This window comes from Phalangium opilio, unplaced genomic scaffold (genome assembly GCF_054372755.1).
Source record: "Phalangium opilio isolate 3A_F unplaced genomic scaffold, DU_Popi_V2 ptg000038l_1, whole genome shotgun sequence".
In the NCBI taxonomy this organism is placed as follows: domain Eukaryota; kingdom Metazoa; phylum Arthropoda; class Arachnida; order Opiliones; family Phalangiidae; genus Phalangium; species Phalangium opilio.
Window position 1 is genome coordinate 4,616,979 of NW_028324161.1, and position 15,663 is coordinate 4,632,641.

General features: G+C 37.4%; 1 long non-coding RNA gene across 1 annotated transcript; it reads left to right on the plus strand.

Annotated features, from left to right (window-relative positions):
• The first annotated feature begins 1,440 nt into the window (after positions 1 to 1,440).
• Positions 1,441 to 2,294, plus strand: LOC149682744 (uncharacterized). Its single transcript, XR_016365521.1, has 3 exons — positions 1,441 to 1,974; positions 2,042 to 2,090; positions 2,161 to 2,294. It is a non-coding gene; the product is annotated as an uncharacterized LOC149682744 (long non-coding RNA).
• The last annotated feature ends 13,369 nt before the right edge of the window (positions 2,295 to 15,663 follow it).

Consider the following 15,663-nt stretch of genomic DNA (forward strand, 5'->3'; position numbering starts at 1 on the left):
GCATTGTGAAGGGCAAGTTCCAAGCTTTAGTTTCCTTTTCCTTGTCGGCATATCTGAAGTAAGAAGTACATTAAATCCTGGTCTTGAATTCATAATACTTAAAAAAAGAACTTACCAGGAAAAAAGTAATCAGTATTCTTGAAATGCAAAGTGCATACAACCATGTGATTTGAAACATATTTACGAATTTTAAGGACGCGTTTCCATTCTTCACGAAACTTCGTTTCTTTTGCAAAACTGCATACTTAAACCTGGGATGTTTAGTTTTTACCTCTCCGAGTGACGATGACGTCACGGAGAGGTATTACACTCGACGTATGGGTGTGTCTGTCTGTCTTTCTGTGTGTGTGTCTGTCTGTCTGTCACACCCCACGTGACCGCGTTCGCAGTTTACAAATCGGAGCAAACAAATACCCGTTTTCCGGAACGCGTTCGTGGTTCACGGAAATTTGGCCATTCATGTGCCAACACCAGTCTTTACTAACTGGCTTCTAAGGACCACAATCTGCTAGTCTTTGTCCATCCCACATGGACACTAGCCTGTACTTGCTGGCTTGTAAGCACCACCATCTTCTGTTCTTCGTCAATCCCACATTGACACCAGCTTATATGCACCACCATCTTCAGGTCTTTGTCCATTCCGGCTTCTTCTCCATCGTTATCGTTCGGTTTTAAGATATACGCGGCGATCGGCTACGGTTACGAGAAACGTCTAGCCTCCCAATGGCAGGGCTTCCACCATCGGTTCACGCGAATGCGTTTTTATCTATTATTATAATGGAAACGAATCGTATATATACCCCAAAATTTGAAGAAAGCGGGCAAGAGGGGTACCCTTCACTTTAAACGTCAATATTAGCAAAGTTTCGAAAGATAATAGGAACAACTTTATTTTAAACGATTTAACTATTTTTAAAGTTATTTACTGGCGATTAAAATAATTAATATCATTTATATTTAATTAATTATTTAAGATAAACTTATTTCTATGTAATGACACAAGTGAGAGTTTATATAGAACGAGTAATGAAAATTGCATCCGAATCGAAACACTACACGCATATCAAAGTTAATATAAAGCGAGTAGGATGATAAGATCTCTTACAAAGCGATAACATTTCCTTTTTGCAGAATATTAAATGGAAATATTTTAAATATTTTTCGGCATTACGATTCTTTAAGTAGTTGTGTAGCTATAAAGCTCTGTTTCATCTTAATATTCCAAGAACATCTTTTGATATTAACATTTCAAATTTGGTGTTTACTTTTTAATTCAGCTTTACTACATTTATATATAGTGTAAACGCATTTTTCATATACATTAGATAATATTAGTTCTTCATCTATCCACAAGTGTTGAAATGATTGGGTCTGTGAAATAAGATACACTAGACGTAAACTAGTAATGACCTTGTTTCGCCTCCTTTTATAGGAGGTGTTAAAGGTAGCGTCGGCGAGGTTTATTACCGATCTAGAACGCTAGATGGCGCTCGCGTTGGGGGCGGTGGCCTAAAATTTGAAAAAAGGACCATACCCTACGAGTGGATGAATCGCGTCACGTGGGTTACAAAGACTCTATTTGCCCCTCAACCTGGACTCCACGTATCAATATAAATGAAGCTCGCCTAGAGCGCAAAACCTTGCAGTCCATTTTGCACCCCTTTTCCTCATTCTTTCGTGACAGCGAGGAGCGGTTTTTCTTTTTCGCACCTGGGAACTTCTTTTATTCTTGGAATTTTTCTCTTTTTTTTTGTACTATCCTGTTATAGTCATAGGAGAGGGGAAATTCGCGGAATTGAGAAATCATTCGACTTGGTTTGGTTGGGGGCTTGGGGCCGGGCGCGTTTAGCGATCGGTTAGGTATCTTTCTTAGGGACGGGATTTCAGAAAGACGGTTAGTAAGAAACGAATTGAGCTTTCTTCATATCGCATGAAGTCAATTGTGTTCGGAACTGTTTTATATGAAGATGATAGGTAACTATTAATAAAAGCATCAAAACTATATCCATGCCTGGTTTTAATTCATGCTTTGTTTTATCAGGATAATTATTTTAGTGGTGTTTGGTAATGAACATCAAAAATAAAATGAGGTAAAAATCGAATGTTAAGTTTGACCAATCTAAAAGATTAGTGACTAAACATTTTGTGACTTTTATATAGTACGTATACACCAGGACGTTACTGATAATTTAACCGGACGTGTGAATAATGTTTGAAATTATTGAGGTGGGAGAAGTTGCTCCCTCTCTCAGCTTTATCTTCAGTGCCATGTTTTGATTGTGAGGCATTCTACGTCAGCCAAGATGGTCAAACTGAACTGTAGCCTTTATCCCTGCAGCCTCTTGGCTTAGTAACACTGGGAGAACCAAAACGAAATTGAACTGGGTTACTGGACGCTTGGCAAAATTTAAATGGACGCTCGCGATATTTTAAATGGACACTCGCGATATTTTAAACGGACACTCGCGATATTTTAAATGGACACTCGCGATATTTTAAATGGACACTCGCATTATTTTAAGTGGACACTCGCGATATTTTAAGTGGACAGTCGCAATAGTTAGAATATTTTTTCAAACTTCGTATTTATAAAAACTTTTTGAGGATACAGTGTATAGACTAGTGGTGGTAGAGAGGGGTGAAAACCGTGTATCCCTCCCTCTGGGCGCGCTTTTGTAAGAGAGGATACTGTATGCGCCCAGTAGGGGCATGACACTGAGCTAAGAGATAGGAGGTATGCCGTTTGCATAGGTAGTACTGCCATTACTCTATATCGGGCCTGACTTCAGTCTTACAACATCAGAACCAGTTTGTGTACCCATGGACAAACCAATACTGAAGGACCGATGGCAGCCCATAGAGCCCATACTAAGCGACTAAACAACCAATGTTAAGCATACTTCCCCCTTTTCAGCCCCAAAATGGAGAGGGGGGGGGTTATGAAAAATACCGAGTCAAATCCCGGAAAAAGCTAGCGCCATCTAGACAAAATGAGACGTTAGCCGCTTCCCTCTTTAGAAAGTTGATTCCCCCATAAGCCCCCCACTATCCGGTTTGCTACTATCTGCCGCTAGAAGGCGAATTAACAAGTATTTTTCAACTTTCTCCCTCTGCCATCCGTCCTTCAGTATTGGTTCGTCCATGGTGTACCTGTACATGTATATAGACAAGCCTTTAGCAACCAGGGTTTTCTATACAATGTTGTGATTCTTTCTCGTATAACCGTGTCTAATCATAGAGCTGTTAAACTGGCAGCTTCAAGAGGGAAAGGGTGTAGCGCTTCAAACTATTGTATCTATAAATCGAGACAGGTTTGGGAGAGAATAGGTAGGCTAAAGACATTTTCTACGATTTAGGAAAGGAGAAAAAACTTACGCGTCATGCACTGCATAGCCTTAGACCATTGTTGGGTATTGTACAACCTTAGCACATTGCAAAATAATTTTGGTCTTTGTTAGCAACATCGAATGATAGATAATACCAGACGGTAATTAGCCAAGGAGATGTATGTATTCATCCTTATTGGCATTAAGGGGTAGTATGGAGTGGTACTTGCTTCGTTACTTTGAGTGGGGTAAGGGTGTGATGGTGTTGGAAAATTTTTGTGCCGGCTCGCTAAAAGCAAGGAGGATGAATAAGAGAGAAGACTCGTTTTGGAAATGTGGAAATAAAAACATGCATCGGCGCGTAAGCCGTTGGTAAAGGCGCACGTCACGTGATCGTTCTTGCAAACGAGGAATATTCAAAATTATAAACAAGCTGATGAGGCTAGAAAAAGGGGGCTTGAACGCATGGGCGAGAACGTACGCTCTCTTGCCGTGAGGGGGTCGTGGTAATCATGGTAACTGGGGAACGCCACAGTGTAATTTTATGAACTGCGGACTACGTGCATTTTGTCTGACTCTGAACCACCTCTCTTATAAATCCGCCTTGCTACCAACCGTATAGACCATTTCGGAAATTAAATACGGTACCATTGCGGTATCCTCCTTGGCGCCAAGAAACCCCGCTAGATTCAGTGCGAGTTGGCTAGCCTCCCGCGAGCAGTGAACTCGGGCTCATTCTGGCGTCTCTTCTTGGCGCGAGGGAGAATACCCCAATGGCCGCCTCTCCCTTGTGGGTTGGTTACTCAGTATTTATATTCCGAAATTTTCTATAGTTTGTACGTAAAGGGGGTCTGTAAACCAGAAATGTGGTTTTATTTTTGTTTGGGTTCTAAGAATTCCCTCCAGATCCATGAATGTATACCATTTCTCAGTCTTGGCGGATGGTGTTAATTTCCGGAGGGTAATTGAGGTTTTCCTACCCTTTTCTTAGTATCAACTCTGCTTTAAAGTGAAATTCCGGGTGGCTAGTGCTTCCCAAACACACCCATAATATCGGCCGGTTCTGACATTTCTACCTTGAATACAAGTTCATTCGTTCATTATTTTAAAAGGAGATAAAAGAAATGTTTAGGTGCATTGGAATGTGGTCACCGAAGAAATGGAGATAGAATTCAGTCTCGTCGAGGGGCTACTCACTATTATGATTACTGCAGTGATTATAACATTATTTAATCGCCACTTGTACCCGGAACAACTCGCCAATTACACATGGCAAAGGTAATTGTAAAGCGATTAACGAGTCATTTCATTTCAGAAAGAAGTATGTTCGAAACACTTCGCAATTATCACACGATATAAGGAATTAGATCGGGATAACCAAATCATTTCACGTCAGGTGTTCACGGGATATAAAGAAGGATCACGTCCCTTTCGTTTGAAGAACGTTCAAACCAATGTACTTTTTCAGTTTTTCCAAGAAATAAATAAAAATGCTCATTATATACTCTTGTTCAACCTCACTTGACAGTATTGCAAAAGTTGAGGAGCATTAGCCAATACAGAGCTGTGCTAATTAATTAGTTAGCTAATTGAATTTCTAATTAATTAGCAAAATTTACTAATTGAAAATGGTAATTGAATTTAAATTACCTTAGTGCTAATTGAGAAGTAATTCTAATTAATTAGTATGAATCGGAAAGGTAATTATCTAATTAAAATTTAATTAGATTTAGGATTAACTAATTAGCCAATTGAATTTTCAATTAATCTTTTACGCCAATTTGTTGTAAAAAAATCGAGGAATTAACTCTTGATTCATCTATTTGAATATGAAAAAGCCTTATTATATCGATGAGGAAACCTTAGTGCTACTCTAAATTTTTCAGCTCCTCAAACATGAGAGAATACTAGTACTAGTAGAAAATTTCGTAGTTCGCAACTGCCCCATTTCGAAATTTCGACTGTTTTACCTACTCGAATTAATAGCAGTGCGCATGTATTTACTACTCTGGAGTCCATTATAGGAAGAAATGAGACAAATTTTAACATGACGGAAGGTTCGAGGCTTTTCTCATTTTTCGAGAATAATTCATGGCTTCCGTACCCGTTTTTCAATGGCATTAAAACATTTAATTTTGCATTACCAAAGTACTAAATCCATGGGCACTTTTAAACTTTTATGTTTACTTATGGTCTCTTTTTTACCTTAATTAGACAAGTAATTAATTAGAAATTAGTAATTCTAATTAATTAGTTTGATAAATAAATGCCTAATTTCTAATTGAATTGAATTAGTTTCTATGTCTAATTGATAATTGGCTAATTAATTAGTTCATAAATATTTCCCTAATTGCTAATTCTAATTCAATTAGTTGTCAGCTAATTAGCACAGCTCTGAGCCAATATATAATGGCAAGTACGGTTTCTCAAGTGCGGATAAACAGAAGTATAGATATTTGTCTCCATAGTTTCATTTTAAGTTAAAAATATCGAATCGAAAAAAATAGTGAATCTTTATAAAAGACCTTTCTATTCAAAGCTACTAGCCTTTAGCACATAGAGAGTGAGAAAATGGATTGAAAGGCGTGTGTATGGCATTGGGAAAAGGGAATAAAGGAATCAACTATAGGTGATTGGTTGTCAAACTATTCAGGTGGTCGAAGCTACCCTGCCCTTATTTGAAAAAAAAGGGGGGGAGGTACCTCCTTCTTACAGAGAAAAAACTTAATAGTATTGCAATGTTAGGGGGTTTCAGTTTAAACCTTTGCCCTCTTAAAACTCCGAACCCCTTCTTGGTACCGCAGTCCCCAGGATAATCATGGCAGTAAGACTATAGAGTAATGGCACCTCCCTGCCTTTGGCTACGTTACGCTCTATGAGAAATTAACATGGAGTGCCACTACTCTATATAGGGGCAAAAAGAAAACCCAGTCTGGCGTTTTTCGACCTCCCGTTTAACATTCTTAAGCTATCCCTACCATCAACGGTCACGTGGCGCGGGCATCATCCATGGGGGAGGGGGGTTTGGCGAACCTAAAGGAAGCGTGGCTTCGTCGTTGGTGCGGTAACGGATGGGAGAAAGGGGGGAGTAGAAAATTCGTTAGAAATAAACTGAGTTGCAAGCTTTTTCGCCTAGGCGGCAGCACATTTTCTCGGCGTTTGGAGCTAAACAGCAAAGTTTCACTAAAGGGGCGCCAACCGAGCAGAGTTCCCCTTTAACGGTTCAGAGTGAGCCGAAATACACCCTTCAGTGATACATTTTAGGTCCTCATTAGAACTATTGAGGATACAAAGGAAATTGTTAAACGCTTAAGCCTTTGCTAAAGACCTTGGCAATATTTCGCCAATTTGAACTATGTATTTCCGGTTTTTCTTATCTGTATTATCGGCCTCTTACTGACTTCGTAACAAAATTAATGTTAAAGGTGACATCACGCATCGAAGAACCCCTCCCTCTCCCTTTGTCACGGACTGTCACAAATTTAGAAACCCCTCCCACTATGAGTGTGACGTAGTTTATGGACGATCCTTTAGACATAAGAAGTCAGTCTTTATCTTGACGCGTAATTTTTCAAATCCTTTTTGTCTGAAGAATCTTTTAATCTAGCTTTATTTCGTGTCCATAACACCCAGTGGGCTATATTCCAATGGGTCACGATTTCAATGCATAGAGAGGTGGTGGCCAGCCCCTATGCCACAGCTAACCGACAGCACCCTATACTAACTATTACCATTAACCTCAACAAGTTTTGATTGAAAGGAGAAACCGGGTAATACTGCGAAGGAAAACTCCTTTAACAAGTGAGCAGAGAACTTGCAAACTCTACGCAGAAGGGTTTGTACCCCGGTTTTTCACCCGATGCCACAGCCCGGGATGGAACCCAGGACCCTCTTGCTGCGAGGCGAAAGTGCTAACCACTTCACCACCACAATAAGAAAAAATAGGTTTTAATAATTTCCCTTCTCAAGGTTAGTGATCTAACGCAAGGGCCCAAATATTTTACATTAAGAGGCCTTTCAGGGCCTTACTGGGCCCCTAACGGCGTTTATAGGCCCCCAAAGTGAAACGAATAGTAGGCTATAGCCTGTGTCGCCTACCCCTGGCGCCGCCACTGTCTATCCATAAGCAGAGCTGTGCTAATTAATTAGTTAGCTAATTGAATTTCTAATTAATTAGCAAAATTTACTAATTGAAAATGGTAATTGAATTTAAATTACCTTAGTGCTAATTGAGAAGTAATTCTAATTAATTAGTATGAATCGGAAAGGTAATTATCTAATTAAAATTTAATTAGATTTAGGATTAACTAATTAGCCAATTGAATTTTCAATTAATCTTTTACGCCAATTTGTTGTAAAAAAATCGAGGAATTAACTCTTGATTCATCTATTTGAATATGAAAAAGCCTTATTATATCGATGAGGAAACCTTAGTGCTACTCTAAATTTTTCAGCTCCTCAAACATGAGAGAATACTAGTACTAGTAGAAAATTTCGTAGTTCGCAACTGCCCCATTTCGAAATTTCGACTGTTTTACCTACTCGAATTAATAGCAGTGCGCATGTATTTACTACTCTGGAGTCCATTATAGGAAGAAATGAGACAAATTTTAACATGACGGAAGGTTCGAGGCTTTTCTCATTTTTCGAGAATAATTCATGGCTTCCGTACCCGTTTTTCAATGGCATTAAAACATTTAATTTTGCATTACCAAAGTACTAAATCCATGGGCACTTTTAAACTTTTATGTTTACTTATGGTCTCTTTTTTACCTTAATTAGACAAGTAATTAATTAGAAATTAGTAATTCTAATTAATTAGTTTGATAAATAAATGCCTAATTTCTAATTGAATTGAATTAGTTTCTATGTCTAATTGATAATTGGCTAATTAATTAGTTCATAAATATTTCCCTAATTGCTAATTCTAATTCAATTAGTTGTCAGCTAATTAGCACAGCTCTGTCCATAAGATAACTTATTTTATCCTTTTAACAACGCCACCAATATTATATAGTGCAGGTGGCGTTGCTTTGATGGTAAGTTTCACCGCGTTACTAATCTCGGCTGATGTTATTACACAATGAAGTGAAATTTTCCAAGCAGATAAGGACTTTGAATGATAAAATTATTTCAATCTGGTCTGTAATGAAGAAATGGTTCCTTACGCGCATGAATATTTTGTCATTAAGGTACCTTCGCAAACGAGCGTAAAGTGAAAACTGAAAGCGGTACCTGAAGCAGATTGAAGAATTCAGTTTCAGCGTGGCCTTTCGCATACTAGACTAACGCGGACTTGTTTAAGCGGTTGTGCAAGCAGGGGCTGAATCCCATTTTCAGCTAATATCTGTTTCAATTAGATATTCCAGTTTCCTCTTGGGGCCAATTAAGAGTTAATTTTGGGAAACCACATTCGATTTACATCATTTTTTTTTATCTTGTCGTCCTGTTATTCTTCAATTTAGTTAGTAGAGCTATTTTTCTGCCATGAAATCGGCCAAAACATTAGTACAAGAAAAAAATGCTAAAAGCTTGTCAAATAGTATGGGACACATCCTTGCGTGGTTCTGAAAGTATCAAAGATCGTGTTTCAAAACCTTGCATAGCAGAGAATATTCTATATAAAATGGAAATCCCCTTCTTTCTTTCTATTTCGCAAGAAGGAATGAACCCACCAACGAGGACTGTTCCTAATTTTCAATGTTTTTAATACAGTGCGTTAACATTAACAAACGCTTATCTCTTGCACTAGCCATCTCTACAAACTATGTTCTTTAACTAGATGGCGCGTTGGACAGCAAACTTTAATATCCTTGGAAATAATTAAGTGCGCCTATGCGATAGGTGTAGGAAAGAATCAGAAACGAGTTTCCGATTCTGAAGCACAAAGCTGAACTCGAAGGCAGAAAGTGTTCAATCAGTTTAAGCTTCTGTACAGCAGATTCCGCTCGTTTGCGAAGGTACCTTTAGTGTTTAATTTTGAAACCCCTAATTTTCCGGTTATTTGGTTTTTGGGAGAGCTTAAAATTAGTTGAAATTGATATAGATCTATGTTCAGTAAGAACATTGCAATGATAGTTAAAAGTTATTTTAATCTGCGCTGTTCTTTCGCTAATCTGAACGCGTAATCTTCAAGATTCCGGAGATTGTTCGTGAAAAGGCTTCGCAGGATTATTTTATATCAAAAGTAGGTATTACTTTCAATATGTGAAACGTTGTTTTTAATTAACCAAGTCATGTACCAGGGAGAAATTAGGTTAATTGGAGTGGAAATGACGATGGGCGACTTGCGGCACTGAAACTCTTCCAGTGTAACTCGCGCACGCCCCTAACATTGAGTTCAATTTCTATTGGCTGAGAACTATGTAACATCATGACGTCGTTAATTATAAACAATGTTTCAAACATTGAACTCAAAACCAACTTTTGATTTAAAAAAAAATCTTGCTAAGCCTCTTCTCGAACAATTCCCGGAATTGGAAAATTCCGCGCGCGTATTAACTTTTAACTTTAATTACAATGTTCTTACTGAACGATCTAATTTTAAACAATAAACTAAATATTCCGAATTTAGTTTTAATTTCTGTTAAAAAGACTATGGACACACACCTGAACTGATTTAATCATTCAAAGTCCTTATCAAGGTACTTGTAAAATTTCACATCATTGTGAAATAACACCAGTAGAGCAGGGATATTAGATGGTTTTAAGAGGGATGAGCAGCTCAAGCGTTTTCACGTTCATTCCGACGCGCCTGCGGCAGAGGGTTATTTTAACGGGAGTATTCCGATTATTACTCCCCCTTTTTCTCGCCTCCCACAGGACCCAAGCCGTTCCTCTCAGATTTCCCATCACCTTTGATTTGACCTTGAATGATACTAAAAACAACAAATCCGGTAGACCCTACTGCGCATGACACTCCGATAACGCGTCCACAATTCCCCTCCCTTCGAATCCCTCTTAAAACATCTAATATCCCTGAGCAGGGGTTCTATAGTAACCCAAATGCACCTAAAAAGGTTGAAATAAGGTAAAACTACGACCTTTGGGTTTGCTTTTATCGTAGTGAGATAACAATGGCATGATCCAATAGAAAAGGGTTTCAACAAGGAATTTCTTAAAAATTCGTTACTTGAACGAAATATAACAATTTTCTTACGAGTTGCAAAATATCCCACGATGGTAAGCTCAGGTGAGTCTCAAGTGTTCAAGATACTATTACAATCGCCGTAGAGCTTTTTGAAGTTCAGTCTTGTTAAGATTATCTATCTGGTTACATAACTAACGTATTAAGTGGATGCAGAGCGGCATCCTTCTTTTATAAACCCCCTTCTGTTAAGAGATATTTTTTTCTTAGTAACAATGCATTTTGATTTTTCAAGTGGATTACGTCCTTGCTAACTATCATACGATGATAAGCTCAGGTGAAGTGGTTTCAAGGGTTAAAGGTAATTCTGCAACCGTCATAGAGCTTTTTGGGGTTCAGTCATGTTAAGATTGTAGATCTGCTTGGTTATCGGTAGTCTTCTCAACGGTTTCGCGTTAAATTTAGCCTAATTGGTTTAGCTCGTTAAAAGTAGTTAAAATACGTTGAAGATAATGTAAGTCGTAGATCGTTTAGTAAGAACCGTTATTCGGTAGTTGAAAATTATTCTCGCTGTAAGGGTGTCTCTTTCGCTTATCCGAACGTCTAAAATTTAACATTCTGAAGATATTTCGTGAAAAGGCTTAGCTGGATTTTCAGGAAAAGTAAGTTTTTACTTTTTAGCCACATCTTTTAATGTACATCTAACGATGGGGGTATTAGTTTGACTTGGTCTGAAGAAGAAGAAGTATCGTTCGTCTTTTTAAAGGGAGAGTGAAAAGAGATTTTTGATTTTCAAAGGGTGGCGATTATGATTTGTCTCTAACAGTGCAATGCGAATGTACAACGCGCAATTTAATGAACGCACTTAGATTGAAAAGGGATAAATTGTGTTAAGGTGATATTTTTCATTAATTGGTGATTTTAAAGGGAAAAGGCTTATGATCTATCTCTAACAGTACAATGCGGATGGACTGTGAAAATATTAATGAACAAACAGTAATACCTGTAGTGTTTTATGAACACACAAATTTATCTAATTGCCCTAACTAAAACGAGAAATTTCATTCTCTCTTTAAAATTTCTCATACTTTAAACCATGGTTTTTCTAAGAATCCGAACTTTCTATACAATAAAAAGTTCGGGGTATACACAAAGAAAGAACTCAAGTTGGGTGTTTTACCGAATTCTTTCTATTTCAAACGCTTCTGGGCATAATTTGATGTTAAAAATTTATAAGATGCGATATGTACGCGTCGACATAAGTCTATGTTCTAAACTCATCGAGGGGGTAATCACTAAAACTATCAAATTAATAAGACGTTATAAGTATGCGTTGGCATAAGTTTATGTTGTAAAGTTAAATGAGCGTTACGCGTTTTATCATTTTAGCATTGCTAAAGGTATACAACTCATCGAGATGATAATCACTAAAATATTACATTTACAGCATTAGTAAATTTATACGGGTAATAATTTTATCACTGTATAGGGTAGGGCATAGAGGAGCTATTCACTCTGATTTTATTCACGGTAAATCATTTAAGCATTGTACTCATTAGGTTAAGGTATAGAGGGGTATCCACTCATTAGGGTAGGGTATAGAGGGGCTATAAACTCGTACGATGTGGCTACTATTACGAGCCCTTGGGTCGTCTTGTTATATTTTTAAATTAAAAGTTCAGTTAACATAGCATTATACCAGGGATAGATTTAATTTTAGAAGTGGGAATGGAGAACGGTTAGTATTTACTTCATTCCGAGTTACAGTCCAGTATAGAGCCCCTCCCTCCAACACGTAACGAAAAGTTTAAATTATCTTATTGGCTGCTAACTTAAACTACGTTTTGATGACGTTGCTGACGGGGACGGCGAAAAATACGCAATTCCTTTTTACCTCTGTCGCTATGACCCGCCTCTTCTTTCATAAAGTGGAAGGGGATCCGGGACTTTGACGAGCGCCCACATTACTCTGTTCTCCATTCCTACTTCTAAAACTATATCTATCCCTGATTATACCTTAAAAGAACGGTTTCTTTTTTTCTAAATATAAAAGGAATTAAATATTAAAATTAAAATAAATTATCTCTTATTACAATATGATAATTAGAACTTATACTAAGTCTTAAAAACTATCAAGGACTACTGCGCCATCCCCCCACGATTGGTTTAGTGGAGTCTGCTAAACAGAACCCCTTACCCCTACGGGATTGGTCGAATTCTCACGGGTTGAGAGAGGTAAGGGGTAAGGTAGGGTTCTGGCTAGCAGACGCAACTAAACCATTGGCGGATGGCGCGGTAGTCCTCGATCGTTTTTAAGACTAACTAAATGCTAATTATTTTATAATAAGAGATAATTTATTTTTGCTTTTATATTTAGAAAAAGGCCGTTCTTTTAAGGTATAATCAGTTATGTTACCTGAGTTTTCCTTTAACGTTATGTATAATTAGTGACGTCATGTTGATACCTCGTTCTCAATTAATAGAAATTAACTACATTAATTGCGGATGAAGAATTTGGATTGAAAGTGCTAAGTCACGTGAGCGATAACTTTTCTTTACTAACTACGAAATTCTATGATCTTTTAATTTTATCCAAAGTTTAGTTTTCAATGTAAATTGCATATATTTTTTGTAGTGTAAAATTATTACATAATCTCGATCTGGTTGATTTTCGAGTTTCAATTAAAACTAAGTAGTAATTCCACAATGGTATACTCCTATTGGGTAGAATACCGTTGGACCGAATTCAGATTTGTACAATTGTAGCCAAATTTAAAACAATTTATAGCCCAAAGAGCGATTTTCTGCTGAATGGGAATATTTATATGGAAGAGCTTTCGACTGAATGGGATAGGTTTTCAGATACAGGCGCGTAGGAACGTTTCGAATTTAGGGGGTAACAATCTAAATATGGATTTGGGCGCCCCCTTCCCAAAGATAAGAAAAATATCGAAAAATATATTGAACAATATTGAAACATAGTATTTTAATTGCAGTGGCAAGTGAAACGGTGAATTCAAAAAACTGGTGTCCGATAGGTGTTGGTTGTTGAAAACCTTTTGCACATGAAATTTTTATCAATCCTCTCTGGACACGTTTTAGTCTTTTTTGAGTCATTGTTGCCTGTAAGCAGAAGAAAATAGGGGAAGTGGGTAGCCGTAGCCTTGAGCCATACAAGTCGTCCAGTGATTCTCACTTACAATGGTCGATTCCCCTACCACCCTTAAAATTTGAATCTGGCCAATCGGCGCGAAGCATAAAATAGTACCAGATTTCATTGCGAACGCCACCATGTAGCGAACTGTGGAACTAACTTGTGTAGTCCGCTTATATTTCTGCTGTGCTTCAGTTTGAGTTAGGGTTACGTCAGGCAACGGGTTAATGCGGATATTGGTTTAATTAAGGACGAAAATTCGGTTATTTAATAAAATGAATGTCGTTAAGAGTACGCAGTGTGATTTAACGTACAAGGAAACTACCGATAAGGAAACTCAGGCTGTGTTGAAAGGAAAAGTAAGATCTACCCAAACCAATCCCAATGTTAAAAATCAAACTACAACAACTTGGATACAACTTTATTACTTTGAACTCTTCCCTATCACAGTTTAAAACTTCGGACAAGTTAATATTTTCCCTGGAACTTAGAAATACCATTGTATTTAAAAATAAAGACATATTTTAAAATAAGTTATGAATTTTGTACTTACCACTCGATTCCGGCCTCTGCCATTCTGCCTGAGTGCCTCACTGCTTCTAGCAGACGCCTCTAGTCAGTTGGAAGGCGTAGGACCGTACTGTCCACAGAATTACGTCACTCGTGTGTTAATGCGCGTAAAAATCCTATCTCTCTTCACCCCCACGGGGAGGGAAATGGCGCGAAAAATCCGTAAACGGGACGCCTCGCGAAGTTGCCCAAGCTACCCACTTCCCCTATTTTCTTCTGCTGTAAGTCAGGGCACCAACTGTTTTTGAGAAATTTTTAATAGGAAAAATAGGATTCTAGGACCGGACTCATAAAATTATAGGATTATATTTGACTCATAAACGATAAGACCTAGAGTGTGGATAATTTTATTTTAGTGAGGGTTCACAGAGAAGACAGATATTCAGATTTACTTGGAAATTGACCAATAATTAAAAAAAAAACAAGCAAAAAAGAGACTTAAAAGTGATTGAAAAATTACCAAATCAAACTATTTAAAAGATGAAAGGTTTAACCTTTCATCTGAAATGTCTAATCTCACAGATTAAGCTTAATTAAGGAATTATGGAAACAGGGCTTTCTCTGAAAAACATCTTTTCCTACCCGACCCTTTTAAATAGTTTGATTTGGTAATTTTTCAAGTCTCTTTTTTGCTTGTTTTTTTTTTAATTATTGGTCAATTTCCAAGTAAATCTGAATATCTGTCTTCTCTGTGAACCCTCACTAAAATGAAATTATCCACACTTTAGGTCTTATCGTTTTTGAGTCAAATATAATCCTATAATTTTATGAGTCCGGTCCTAGAATCCTATTTTTCCTATTAAAAATTCCTCAAAAACAGTTGGTGCCCTGACTTACAGGCAACAATGACTCAAAAAAGACTAAAACGTGTCCAGAGAGGATTGATAAAAATTTCATGTGCAAAAGGTTTTCAACAACCAACACCTATCGGACACCAGTTTTTTGAATTCACCGTTTCACTTGCCACTGCAATTAAAATACTATGTTACAATATTGTTCAATATATTTTTCGATATTTTTCTTATCTTTGGGAAGGGGGCGCCCAAATCCATATTTAGATTGTACCCCCCTAAATTCGAAACGTTCCTACGCGCCTGTATCTGAAAACCTATCCCATTCAGTCGAAAGCTCTTCCATATAAATATTCCCATTCAGCAGAAAATCGCTCTTTGGGCTATAAATTGTTTTAAATTTGGCTACAATTGTACAAATCTGAATTCGGTCCAACGGTATTCTACCCAATAGGAGTATACCATTGTGGAATTACTACTTAGTTTTAATTGAAACTCGAAAATCAACCGGATCGAGATTATGTAATAATTTTACACTACAAAAAATATATGCAATTTACATTGAAAACTAAACTTTGGATAAAATTAAAAGATCATAGAATTTCGTAGTTAGTAAAGAAAAGTTATCGCTCACGTGACTTAGCACTTTCAATCCAAATTCTTCATCCGCAATTAATGTAGTTAATTTCTATTAATTGAGAACGAGGTATCAACATGACGTCACTAATTATACAT